This window comes from Eschrichtius robustus, chromosome 2, assembly GCF_028021215.1.
Source record: "Eschrichtius robustus isolate mEscRob2 chromosome 2, mEscRob2.pri, whole genome shotgun sequence".
Classification (NCBI taxonomy): Eukaryota; Metazoa; Chordata; class Mammalia; order Artiodactyla; family Eschrichtiidae; genus Eschrichtius; species Eschrichtius robustus.
Window position 1 is genome coordinate 154,478,484 of NC_090825.1, and position 14,423 is coordinate 154,492,906.

Sequence of the window (14,423 nt, forward strand, 5' to 3'; positions counted from 1 at the left end):
TCAAATGTTTGAGTACTTGTACTTACCTGGGATTTCATTTCTGGTGAAAGAAAAAGGAAGAACAGGACTCACTTTAAAAAAGAAAACAAACTTTATAAGTGAAAGTAAAAATCTTATCACACACTATCACTTTTGGAAGCAGCATAGAGGGGCAGTCAACGGTAAAACACTGGTGAAGTAGGTCAAAACTCTAGGCCAAAAATCCATTACTATTATCATCAGTGACAGTACCACAACTGTGCCCTTCATAATTAATAATCACTCCTAAGAATCTTCATTTGGCACCAAATGATGCGTTTAAGAGAAACACTCTGGGAGGCTTTGAATCAGTCTTGGTTTTTTGTTAGCCAAGATACAGGAAAATGTTTAAAGTGGGGGGAAGGGAAGAAGGAAACGGACCAGAAAAAGAATTTAAGCCATAAACCAACAAAGCACTGATAGTTCCAAACATGTCAGACACTAAAATGACTGATATAGGCTCAAGTGGTTTATAAAACCTATAAAAAGACTACACCAGCAAAGTCCCCATTTGTCTGTAGAGTTCAGAAACTAAAACAAGGAATATTTTAGCTTAAAACCTTATCTCAAAAGAATCATATACACGTCACATGAATAAAACCTGAAACCAAACATTTTTAATAGCTCCAATACCCCAAATATAAAGAAAAACTTAATTCAGAAGACTGGGCAATCTCTATCTCCCCTCCACACTAACCACCCATCCCATGGAAGACCAAGGGAGATCAGACCTTCCAGACTTAGGCAACACCTGGCTGCCGCAAAATTCTACGGAGACTCCTTGTGGAACAGCAGTCTCCCATCTCTTGTGTCTCTCCCTGTCATGATCATGCAGGAAGCAAGTCTGGCTGTGCTATCTGTTATCACTGTCTGTCACCCATCTGCAACATGATATTGCTACAAAGGTAAGTACAAAGTAACGTATCTAGTTCCCTTTCCCCCAGAAGGTTGAGGCTCAGGTACAGGGGTAATTCTCCTGCGCACACAGTCATTATTTAGGCCGACTCAGTGACTTCAACAGGCTTCATCATGTGATCAGGTTTGTTGCCAGCTGCATAATGCTCCCACATCTGTAGATAGAGGCGCTCTAGTTCCAGTGTGTATTGTTTGGTGTTGAACAGAGGGCTAGATATTCTCTGCTTCCAGACTTTGCCACGAATTCTCTTCAGGTATTCTAGATCAGTTCCCAGTTTCACAGCTATGTCTTCATACTCTTGTCTATTTTTAGCAACAAGCTCAAGACAGCCTAAACAGGTGAGCTGGGAAGCTGCAACTCGGGAAGCAAGAGTCTCTCCTGGCATAGTCACCATGGGTGTCCCCGACCAAAGGACATCCATCCCTGTGGTGTGTCCATTACAGAGTGGAGTGTCCAAGCAGACATCAGCCAGCTGGCCTCTCCGAACATGTTCCTCTTTAGGAGCAACAGGTGAAAAAATGATACGGTTCTGGGGAAGGCCCATATTTTGCGCATACTGTTGAATATTAGGTTCTCCTACTGCTGGGAAACGCAACAGCCACAGTATGCTATTGGGAACACGCTTCAGAATATTTGCCCACATCTGCAAAGTAGATGGGTCAATTTTATATAGCTGATTAAAGTTACAGTACACAATAGCATCTTCCGGTAACCCATACTGAGAACGTGTGGTTACAACAATGGTACGGGGAACCTCCTCTCCAGTGGCAGCCTTATTGTTGATCTGGGTAGTTGCCAGTCCATTGCTAATACTGAATCCATTAATTGTTATCTGAATTTGTCCTCTGTTAATCATTTCAATAACTGCTTCTGCAATCGTATTCATAGGAATGACAGGCATATTGAGAGCTATATTACTGCTGTCTGTGTTGTTTCCCCCATCAGGACATTTCATCTTGACAATTTTCACATCTGGTAGATTATCAAGAAATGCTTTGAGGTCGATGCCATTCAGCACAATTCGATTGTCATAAATGTGCCCATTGGACTTAAAATCGATGACTGCTTTTTCCTTCAGGTGAGGGAACATATTAGCATGATCACCAATAAAGAAAGTATGGGGCATATAAGCCAGTTTCTCAGAATACTGCTCAGCAACTTCAGCAGGTGAAGTTTCCTGATCAGTGATGATATAATCCATGAAAAGCGCGCCACTAGTCCCAGGGTACCCCAGCCACATTGCCTGAATAGGAGCTGGCCTGAGAGCAAAGAGTTCAGTTCGAGCACCCCTGGTATAACCATTCATATTTACGAGGATGTGTATACCATCTTGATGGATGCGATCAGCTGCTTTTCCATCGCATGGAATCTGAGAAAGATCAACGAAATGATCGGCTTCTGCCATCACCTTCGCTCGGAAGTTTGTGCCATCATCTGGGCTCAGGGCATAACAGAATACCTCAAATTTATCACGATTGTGCATGCCTGGAATAGACTGCATAAGATGAGAAGTAGGATGGTTCCCAAAGTCAGAACTCACGTATCCTACACGCAGTCGACCATCACTGAGCTTCAAGTCCTTTGGATGTTCATACGGTGGTTTGTGAAGGACATTGATGTTATCCAGGCAGAGGTGCCCATGCCTCTCGGCAATAGCCTTCCTGACGCCGTGAGGAAGAGGATATAACATGCTGTGATGAGGCTGCACAGAAGGCAACCTGTTCTTCTCTAACTGGTCAGCCACAACGCTGACCAACCTCTTCATGCGCTCATCATAGTCTGTCCAGTCACAGACAATCTGCAGGCAATGAGCCAGATTACAATAAGCGTCAGGAAAGTCAGGTTGAAGCTTCAGAGCAGTGCGATAAGAAGCAATTGCTTCTGGAATATTCCCTGAATCCTTGTGAATGGAAGCCAGATTGCTGTGGGCATCCGCCAATGCAGGGTTAATCTGAATGGCACGTGTATAACACTGCAAGGCTCCCTGAACATCCTGCATCCCCGTTAGAGTGTTTCCCATATTACAGTAGGCCTCAGCAAAGGTAGGACTGATTCGAATAGCCTCCTTATAATGCATCAGAGCTTCCTGCACTCTTCCCTGCTGCTGCAATACACTTGCTAAATTTGAATGGACAGCAGCAAACTCTGGGAAGACTTCTAATGCTTTACAATACAAGCGAACTGCCTCTTCAATGTTTCCCTGTTCTCGCTTGATATTGGCTAGGTTATTCAGAGAGTCTGCATGGGTGGGACACAGCCACAGAGCTGTATTATAACAATCTTCTGCTTCGGCAACACTGCCCTTCTCTTTGAGAGCGTTGGCTAGGTTGCAGTAAGCGTCCGGGAAGTGTGGTTGCAATTCAATAGCTCGCCTGTAGGTGTCTATTGCCAGATCTATCAGGCCTTGCTCATAGTATACACAAGCCAGGCTGCCATGTACCACTGCATGATTTGGACTCAAGCTTAGGGCACGAAGGTAAGCTGCCACAGCTCGTTCAAAAATCCGTGCCTCTTTGAAGACATTTCCTAAATTGATATAAGCATCCAGAAAATTGGGGTCATGGGTGACAGCCTTTTCAAAGTGATGAATTGCAAGCCAAATCTCCCCTTGTGCATTGAAAACACAGCCAAGGTTACTCCAAGCTACTGCAAAGTTCGGTTGCGTCTCAATTGCTTTCAAATAACATGCCTTGGCTTCTTCCAAGCGACCCAGGGCTTTGAGCAGGTTCCCCAGGTCACTGCAAACACAGTACAGATCAGGATTGTACTGAAGAGCGGAGGCGTAAGCTTGTACTGCCCCTTCCATGTCGCCTGCTGCTACCAAAGCGGCTGCCAGGTTAATATAACCATCGATGAAATCTGGTTTGAGACGCAACGCATGCCGGTAATGCTCGATTGCTTCCTGCAACTGCCCGCTTTCCTTGTACACATTCCCCAAATTCGAATAGGCTTCTGCCAGGAGAGGGTTCTTTTTAATTGCCAGAGTACTAAAGTGGGCAGATCCGTCCAGCCTTCGACACCGGAAGTGTATAGATGAAAGTAATAAAAGTACACCAGTATTGTCTGGCTCTTGTCTCCAGAGCTGCATGCAGTGTCTCTCAGCTGCCTCAAAATCTCCCGCCTGATAGGCTCGATGTGTCAACTCTGCTAACCCTTGGAAGGAAAGCATACGTTTCGTTGGGTCTGTGCTGTCGGCCACGTTGCCCACGGAAGACGCCATCTGGAGCTTCTGGAGGGAGTGTGAAAAGAGGGTAATTGAGTCCCGCTGCTGCCACTACTGGCAAGAATGTTTCTAGAGGTAGCAAATACAAGGGCAGCAGCCATACCACTGCTTTGGCAGGCTTAAGCGGCGGCAACAGTTACATACACTGAACCTTAGGAACTCTGGTTGGCCATCTATGTCTCACGGTCTTGAAAAAATCACAATGAAGTCTTTTTTAATTGATAAGATGGTTCTAAAGTTTATCTGGAGATGCAAGAGGGAAGAGATGTGGGGACATATGTATATGTATAACTGATTCACTTTGTTATAAAGCAGAAACTAACACACCATAGTAAAGCAATTATACTCTAATAAAGATGTTAAAAAAATATAAAGTTTATCTGGAAGAATAAATGGGGCTATTGATAATAGAATTCTGAAAATTAAAATTAAGAAGTTAGACTTGTTCTAATGGAACAATTTTAAAATGAATGGTAAAGCGACAACCGTTGAACCACTATGATACAGTCAGATAGAAAGCTCTTATACACCTAGTAGAAAGTGCTCAAACATCTCTTTATATTTTTGGAAACAGTGAATGTTGGAGGAAATAATGGTAATAGAGAAAGTATAAAATAAATAATGTTGGAATAATGGTTAAGGAAGGGTAGTTAATTTTTTACCTTAAAATACGTTCTAAAACAAATTTGACTGTATTTACATAAAATCAATTATAAAGAAGTTAATGTAAAAAAATTTAAATCATTATTCAGAGGGAGCACAGAAAATATGTAACAGATTCACGAGGGTATAAGTCACTAAATCCAATGACTTTGCAGGACCAACTGATAATCTTGACTACCAACACTCTTTTTCTTCCCTTTGCTTCCTTTGACTTCTATGACACACACTGCCCTGATTTTTCACCTCACTTTGGTTGCTACTTCTCCAATTCCTTTGCAAGATTATCCTCCTCTGAAAGCCATTACATGTTTGAGTTCCTCAGGGCCCATTCCTTCTCTACACTGTCTCCCAAGATATTCACATTTATAGCCACGGCTCCAATGACCACCTCTACTCAGGTGACTCAAATTTAACTCTCCCCCAGGCATTTCTTACCTATCAGTATAAGTCAGAATCCCTGAAAGAGAAAGGTGGCACACTCAAATGTACCGTAATTAAGGAGACTGTAGTCAAGAGATCATTTGCAAAGGGTTTGGGGAAAACAACAGAGGACAGTAGTCCAGCATCTCAGGGAGCTTTTACTGCCTAGGCTTAAAGGAGGAGGTTAGGGACTTCCCTGGTGGCTCAGTGGTTAAGAATCCACCTGCCAGTGCAGGGGTTCAAGCCCTGGTCCGGAAAGATCCCACATGCCACGGAGCAACTGAGCCTGTGCGCCACAACTACTCAGCCTGCACTCTAGAGCCCACGAGCCACAACTACTGAGCCCGCGGGCCGCAACTACTGAAGACCGGGCACCTAGAGCCCGTGCTCTGCAACAAGAGAAGCCACCGAAATGAGAAGCCCACTCACTGCAACGAAGAGTAGCCCCCACTTGCCGCGACTAGAGAAAGCCCGGGCGCAGCAAAGATCCAATGCAGCCAAAAATTAATTAATTAGTTTTTTGAAAAAGGAGGAGGTGGAAATGATTACTGGATTCGAGAGAGAAAAAAAGTGGAAGACGTGGGAGGAAGAAGAGCAGGAGGCGCAGGAGGCAGAGGAGGAGGGTTTGAAGGAGGCAGGGTGGAAAGAGGAGGAGGTGGGGAAGAGGAAGAGATGATGCAGGATGTATATCGTATCGAGTAAATACTCAGCCTTCACGCTTCTTCCCTCATGTACCTCCTATGGGCTGAACGCAACTAGAAGGCAGCGCACACGGGAGCAGGCGCTGGGGATACATGGAATCTTGACATCCCACACACGTTAATGTCTCCGGGCAGGGATCAGCGTAGAGATGGGTGGAGAGTGGCTCTAGATGGGGAGGCAGAAGATATCTACCTAACAGACACCTCCTGCTTGGCTTCTTCTCTAGGACATCCCAGGGATATTTAAAACTCAGCAGGTCCAAGATTAAACTCATGAACTGCCCACTCCACAACCTCTCAAGAACAAGACTAATGAAAAACAAACTGGTCCTCTTTCAGTGTTTTCTGTGTCATCAAATGGTATCAAGGTCAGGTGTGTCTCCCCATAACTGTGCAGGAATGGATTGGAGTGGGGCAACAGTAGGTGCAAATAGATCATTGAGGATGCTATTCCCCTAGTCCAGACAGAAATGATGATAGAATAGGCTGAGGAAGTGTTGGTAATGACGAACAGAAGTGGATGGATTGAAGTGGATAGACTGAAGAGATATTTCAAAAGCAAAATTGTTAGGACTTGTTATGAGATTGGATGTTTGGAGGTAAAAGTAATGTGGTTGTCAAAGATGACACCTTCAGTGATTTCCCATAGATCTTAGGAAGGAGACACAACTCCTTACCATGGACTTACTGGCCCTGCGTGGTCAGCATCCCCCACTTCCCACCCTTCAACCTTCCGCCTTCACTTACACCAGGCCCCTCTGAGGATGTGGACCATGTCCTACATTCTTTCAGTCCTTCCTGTTGCCTATGCTTGCCCATGAGCAGGACCTTTGCACCTGCTCTTTCCACTGCCTGTAATGCTCTTAGCCCACTACCTAAGTCCTCTTTATCATTCTTAGCTCAGTCACCACTTCCCCAGGAAAGCTTCCCCTGACTTCCCTAACTAGACCTAACCCTTCTATGAAAGCGCTCCTAGACTGGGTCCTTCCCTCTGTAGCCTCTATCCTTTAGTAGCTTACACACACTTGTGTGGCTTTTCAGTAAACGTCTAACATATTCTCAATCCCCCACCAGGATAGGAACTCCACGAGGACAGGGGCTGTGTCTTTCTTGTCTCAAAATAAACAGTCTTATTGCCTCTCGTAGTGCTTGGCACCTTGTAGTACACACACACACATACACACACGCACACACACACTCTCTTTAATGAATGAATGAATAAAAGTAAAAGCAATGGAATATATCATGTAGAAACACACTGATGGATTTAATAGACTTAAATTATAACCTTCTCTATATTAAACAAGAGTAAGGAGTAAATGATAAGTGATAAACTTAGAGATATATTCATAATATAAAGACAAGAAGACTATATCTCAGTAGAGTTCTTGCCACATCAACAATACAAATAATACCCAGCAGGAATTGACAAAAACAAAACAAACAAAAAAACCCCCCTAGAGCAGAAAGTGTTATGACAACTTTTCACTATAAAAATTGAAACTCCAAATAAAACTGGCCTAAACAAGAAGGAAACCCACTGTATCACGTAACCAGAAGGATAGGATGGCTTCCCTCAGGATCATGAGACGGTACCCAGCGATCACCGGGGACAGCATGCTTTCTTGTGCACATTCATCAGAGGAGAAATGCAGTCTCTTTGCTAGCAATACAATACAAATCCTGGGCTTCCCTAGTGGTGCAGTGGTTAAGAATCTGCCCGCCATTGCAGGGGACACGGGTTCAAGCCCTGCTCTGGGAAGATCCCACATGCTGCGGAGCAACTAGGCCTGTGCACCACAACTACTGAGCCTGTGTTCTAGAGCCCGCGAGCCACAACTCCTGAAGCCCATGCGCCTAGAGCCCTGTGCTCCGCAACAAGAGAAGCCACCCCAATGAGAAGCCCGTGCACCACAACGAAGAGTGGCCCCCGCTCACCACAGCTAGAGAAAGCCCGTGTGCAGCAACGAAGACCCAACGCAGCCAAAAATAAAATAAATAAAAATAAATAAATTTATCAAAAGAAAAAAAATACAAGTTCTTCTCTTTAGCTTCACTGAGTCACTTTAGGAACCAAGCTGGATCAATTCTGCTGTCAGAGGATGCCATGTTCTCGTTTTGAACCACTCACTAGCAAGAGAGATTGGATCACCATGTTTGGTTTGTGTTAATCAAGACCCGTTCCTGGCACTAGGCTCAATTCCAGAAACCACACTGTTGTTGAGGAATCAAATACAAGGTCCACTAATATTGGCCACAATCATGGGGGGAAATGGTCAGCCTTAGGAGTGAGGCAGATGCAAGAAAACAAACATGGCAGTGAGGTATCATTGTTCAACTTGCAATTTTAAAGTTTGTTTGCATTTTAAAAAATTATTCATTGAAAATGGATTATAAATTGATTTAATCTTTCTGGCAGGCAATTTGGCAAAATACGAAAAAACCTTGGAAACATTTATGACAAATTTTGGAAAGTATACATGTGTGTAGAAATAAGGAGGAAACACAAAAATGTTCTTGTGGCTGTTACTGGCTGGCAATTTTATGGGTGACTTTTTCTTTTAAATGTTTCCCAAATATTCTTTAGCCTAATTTTGTTTATTTAAACACAAAGGACACGAAGGAACCTCTTATTTCAGAACGTGGACCACTTTCAGTCAGGAATATCCTCTGGAAGCTTAAGCAGTGGGCAAAGGAGTTGCAGGGTTTCATTGCTCCCTTAAGGTAATGAAGAGAAAATAGCAAACGATATGAATCAAAGATTCTGAGTTATGGAATTCTCTGCTTCTAAAGTTCTAGTTTGGCCCAATTGGTCTGTAATCCAGGGGGAAGAAAGAAAGAAGGCATAAAACACTGCAGAAAGATATGTAGTTACAACAGAACATTTAGCATAAAGCTTGTTCTTCTAAAATGCAACCTCTAACTCAACTCCATAGGCTCTTGGCTATAGGCCTTAGTGAGGAAACAGTTGAAGCTACACGACCAGACTTAGCTTGATCTACTGTCACTTTTGTTGAGGAGAATAGGTTGGACAGTTTTAAAAACTTGAGCATAGGAAAATATCTGAACTCACGTTTAAGTTAAGAGTCTGAACGTCTGGGATAAAGGAACGTGTGTTAGCGAACTGGGGTTTCCAACAGATCTTTAACCGTGAGGATCAGTGACGCTGTTCTTTCTCCAGGTTTAATTTGATAATTTCCCCCATTCTTCTCAGACCCCTCTTTTGGTTCTCTTTCTGCCTTTATAGTCACCCTTCTGAGTAACCTTGGGCAAGTCATTTAACCTCTGCTGTAGCCTTTCTGAAAGAGCCTTCCATCGTGGATTTCCCTCTGTCTAAACATCTCTAAAGCTTCCTTGGAGTGACAGATCAGGAAAATCTATGAATTTAGGATAGCCCTTAGGCTAATGAGGGAGTACTGCATTTTTACACAGTCCTCCTTTTAAGGGCTTAAAACCAGATCTTTCACCTAGCTAAGAAGGGAATGTGCCAGCATCAGATTCTACCCCATCAGTCTCCCAGCAGTTACAGCAAGCCAACAGCTCAGCCTGTGCCTAAATTGGCCATGAACAGACAAGTGAGGACAGTAGAGAGGCAGGAAATGGGGTTAGGTTGATTTTTATCTATTAGCAGCAGCTTAAACTGGTACGCTGGGCAGCTCTGTCTCCCATTGGCTACAGCTGCTGAGAGCAGCAGGGTGAGGGCTGACCTCTATCTGTCGGGTGTAAGTCAAACCCTGAATACGTTTGTAGCAAACTTCAGTGCTCCAGAACGCCAAGTTTAACTTACGCCCAACCACATACAATATTTTTATCAGGAACCGTGATATTCTCCACCTGCGAGGAACTTACATCTGTGGCTTTCCCCCCTCCTAGATTTTTTTTGCTTTCTTTCTCACTGCCTCTCCCTCCTGTCACCCTGTGACCAATTTTGTCCCCCTGCATCTGTGTTATCTTCTGGCTGGGAGGGGCTGTGATGGTCACAGCTGTGCTCCTTCCAGCAATCATGGTCACACCGGCCCTTCTCTGCCTGCCCCAGTTTCCATCTGACCACGTTGTGCCCACCCCTGGCACTTGCAGTTGTTACCCAGGTTGGCACCGCCTCATGATCACGTGTGCCCTTCTGGGCCAGCGCGAGTTTCAGAATGTGTCTGTTGCTAATACAACTGCAGCTGTAGACAGACAGAAATATGTTCAAAACGTGAGTTCTAAACTTCCTACACAGTAACTGTTTCTTAATAGTTTTTGAAGACCAGATAGTCTTTTTTTTTTTTTTTTAAGATAGTGTTTAAGTATTTGGACGTTTATTTTCCTAGATGAGAGAATAAACTACTTGAACTTTCATGTAGGCAGCTAACCATCCAAATGTGGCAAAGCTCCTTTCCTTTGTCTTGGGTCTCAATCAGTACATGGATGTTGTTTTGTCTCAATCAGTATGTGTATGTATTTATTTACACTGACATCACAATGTGAAACTTAACCTACTCAGTTCTGCCGTCACACTAAAGCATCGGCACACTTAGGCCTCTGTTTACAATGCAGAAACTGCTGTCCATGACCTATTATCATCTCTTCACTGGGGCCCTGTAGTAGCAGAAAAGAAGCCCAGATGATGCAAAATTATTCTAGCAACTCAGATCCCCACGCACACAAGCCACATTGCAGTAATGTGAGATGGAAAAGACCTATTAAGGCATCCCACTGATTCTCTGAGGGCATGTGGTGGTTTTTTCCCTCTCCAATACGCTGATCTACGTTTCAGTGCCTTTCCCAATTGCAAATGGCACAAGTGACGGGGCCTCCATCCCTCCTGGGGGACAGGGCAGCACAGTCTATAATAGATCTCTCCATTAGGGCATGAGTCTTGCTCAGCTGCCTGAATTATCTTTGTTTTGACTCTCATTTCCGTCACTCCTCCTGCCGTCCCCTTGGACCACACAAAATAATTTCTCCCCGTCCCCGCTATTTACACCCTTCAAGTCCTTGCGGCTGATGAGCCAGTCCCTGCTAGCTAGAGCCAGTGGTCATGCTGGGAGACCTGTCTCTTTCCTCTTCCCTCTGAAGGCAGTCCCTTCAGGCTGATAAATCATATTTGTTGCTCTTCGATGAACGCTCATCAGTTTCTCACTCATTTGCCTCATTTCTTTGTCACTCAGGCTGCTCAGGAAAATCCCCTGTGTTTGTCTCCGTTGTTGCAAAAGAAGATGATGGTGGTAGAACCTCTGCTTACAGCAAACAGAGCACATCTCCTCAGCCACCAGGCACCCTCCTGCCCCCAGGACACTGGCGTCACCTAGTCCGTTGTCTTTAACTCTCTTCCTTGGGGTGTGGAGCTACTGTGTTAACAGGCCCTGAGGTGTGTTTGTAGAGACAGGAAGAGTTGATCTGTATTTCACCTGACCAGCTTTCCTTGTTGTATATTTAGTTAATGCCCATTAGCTGCTTAAATCGTAGTTTGCTGCCCATCTCAATTCCCCGTTGGAAAAGCTTCCTTGAACTCCCTCAAGAGAATGCTAACCTCCTTTCCATTAATACTCCCACGTTTCCTGATATTAAAGTGGACGACATCAGTCACCATAGCAGACATCTTTGCCAAACGGGGAATTCTGTTGCTATGGGAGGGGCAGGCTGGCCCCTTTACCTTGAATGAGCTGAATGTCACCGCAAACCAGGAAATTTGGGGAGTGGCTTTTGCAGCGCCAGCATCAACGGTGTTCAACCTGTCCCTTCTCTAACTCCCCAGGTAATGGCTCCCCTGAGTGCTAAAGCACCCCATTTCATAAGGTCTTTCCTAATGTGCTCATATTTATGCAATAACAATCACCAACATAGTGCTTTACAAACTCTTTTCATCTAATTACATCATCCTACTTAACAGTCACAGCCATCCTGTGAGAAAGGAACTCTCTTCTTTATTTTACCAGGGAGGAAACTGAGGCTTAGGGATGTTCCACTGCCCAATGGCACAAATATTCAGTTAATTATCCTTTCCATTCCCTTTTGGTTCTCCTCCTGAAATCATTGGAAACAATGCTCCACGAACACTATGTGAAGAGGCGCTCACTGTATACAGGTTCCTAAAGTCACTGGGATGCTGGCCATTGCATAATATTCTTCTGTACTCTTAGTTGGCAAAAATAGAGTGAATAGACATCATCCACAGTTCCGTATGAGTCCTATGGTTTATCAGTAGGATAACTCAGTTGTTATTCGATGACAGAAAGAGTATATTAAAATTTATAAGACATAGCCTGCTCTCTCTTTCTAAACAGTAATGTAATGTTATTAGGCATGAGCTAAAAGTGAGCTTATCTCCTCCAATACCAGATCAGACCCTGAGGGTATCTGTTTTTCCTGCAAAGCTGATAAAATTATATACACCTAAGATAAAAGAAGAAAGAACTATATATGTCAATACATGTTAATAACATGATTTGAAGAAACAAAGGACCTGAATAATCCTGACTTTTTTGAGTAATTTAAAAAGCAGAAATATAATTTGCTACCAAATACATGGTCACGGAAGCACAACGTCCTAATACTGTGCTAACAGCTAAGCAAAAGATGATGTTTATTGCATCACTTATTTTCAAGGAGTGCTTAGCAATATTTTTAATTTGGCACAGATGTGATTACAGTAGGAGAAAGACCTGTACTGAACGGTTTTTATGCTTTAAGGGATTGAGGCAACATCCAAATAAAAGTCTCATCAGAGCCAGCATTTTGAACAAAATCCAGATCAAGAAATGTATGCTGTTAAGTGAACTGCTCCTTGCTGTGTCCTGGCCAGAGAAAGCAAATTGCGCGTGTACACATAAACTATCAACGCACAGAAACACGCAGAAGTCTCCGTCTCTATCAAGACGGAAGGCAGAATTCTTTTTTCTCCATCTCTATTAAGACAGAAGGCAGAATTATTCCTTCTGCATCAGCTTGTGAGCCCTCACTGTCTCATGTGTAACTAACTTGAAACTGTACTTAGTGGCTGGACTGGATGGTGCCTGTAACTTTCTGGCAAGAAATTATTAAGCAAACGCAACCTTGAAGATGCACCCTTGAAGATTCCAGCTGTATTTCATCGTACCCAGGGTTAAACTGTAAAAAAGAAAACTCTTATTGCTTATTTTTAATTACTGCAAATTCAAACACATGTTTACCATGGTGAAGTTTAAAAATACAATGAGAAAAAAGAAACCAGTAGTTTTTATTTATTTAGAACACCTAGTGCAAAGGTGCACGTAGCCTGTCACAAGCAGTAAGGAGTTTTACTGTAAGCATCTGCCAGGGACAAAAATTCAGGCAAGGCTCTTTTTGTTGCTGCTATAAAGAATCCACCTACAAGAGAGTTTAATCAGCTGAAGATGAACATCAGTGCAGATCTGTTTAGTGTTCTCTCTCAGCCGTGACCTCATTTCTGATACTGACAGCCTGGACTGCCTCTTAGATTTGGTTGGGGCTTGGATGCATCCCCTGGCAAACCTGGATGAAACTAGAAGAGGGAGGTTTTGGTAGCTCTGTAGGCCCGTTAGCTATCTCATTCTCTCTTCACATGGGGCTACATATTCATCAGAGGTAGCCAATGATTCCAAGTTTTAATGGAACCTAAAGTATAGTCCATTACCATATATGAACCAAGAAGTAAGTGTCATAGTTCTACTTCAGATTAGCTAACGGTGGAATCTTGTTCCACAAACAGCCAAGACACGGGTTACTGAGAACAAAGGTATTTCCCATGCCACCAAATTGCGCTTTCAGTGTTGTCTTCTTCTAGGTAGGTCAACATAGTAAAGAGGTCATTACCAACATTAACATATATAGAATTTCCAGGGATTTTGTTACACTTACATTCAACAAATAGAGCTAATCTGCACGGGACCTAACCATCCCATAGCTAGCACAGTCGGGTAACAATGCTCTTCTCGCCCAGCAATCCACACTTCCTTCTAAGGGGGGGGGGGTCCCAATTTACTGAGGGGTATGTTTTCCTAAAGCTTCTTTTCATACCCTTGGAGCCCACTCCCAAACTCACTAAGAATAAAATACTGTTAAGAACTCAACAAATGGACATTGGAAAGCCGATACTGGCTTTAGTTGATTTTAGCCCACCTTTGATTTGTTCGGAGACTGAATTCCTTACACATAAAGAACAGTATTTATTTCATGAGAACAAAGGTTTAAGAGACAACCAAGATATATTTAGTAAAGAGAAGGTGATTGAACCTCCAAATAGGTCATGGTGACTTATCAGCAACTGAAAATAGTATTTTAAGATCATACTAGTTCTCTGTGTGCGTCATTTAGATTTGTTTTGGTTGTCTGATTTAAGTTGGCGTTGGCAGTTTGGAACAAACACAGAAAGACTTTAACACATGGCTAGGTAGGTTGTTTTAGATCCAAATCATTAGGACTGTGGCTTGGTATAAATTTAGAATGACTGTAATCTAAAGTGTTGGGGTCGTTACATACTTATATTTAGGAGTGGCCA

At 43.4% G+C, this 14,423-nt stretch overlaps 1 protein-coding gene and 1 pseudogene across 1 annotated transcript in view; one reads left to right on the forward strand and one right to left on the reverse strand.

Annotated features, from left to right (window-relative positions):
- Nucleotides 1-14,423, forward strand: part of LOC137759783 (ELKS/Rab6-interacting/CAST family member 1-like) — a 901,087-nt gene that overhangs the window by 459,839 nt on the left and 426,825 nt on the right.
- LOC137758646 (UDP-N-acetylglucosamine--peptide N-acetylglucosaminyltransferase 110 kDa subunit pseudogene) lies at nucleotides 1,014-4,154 on the reverse strand (annotated as a pseudogene).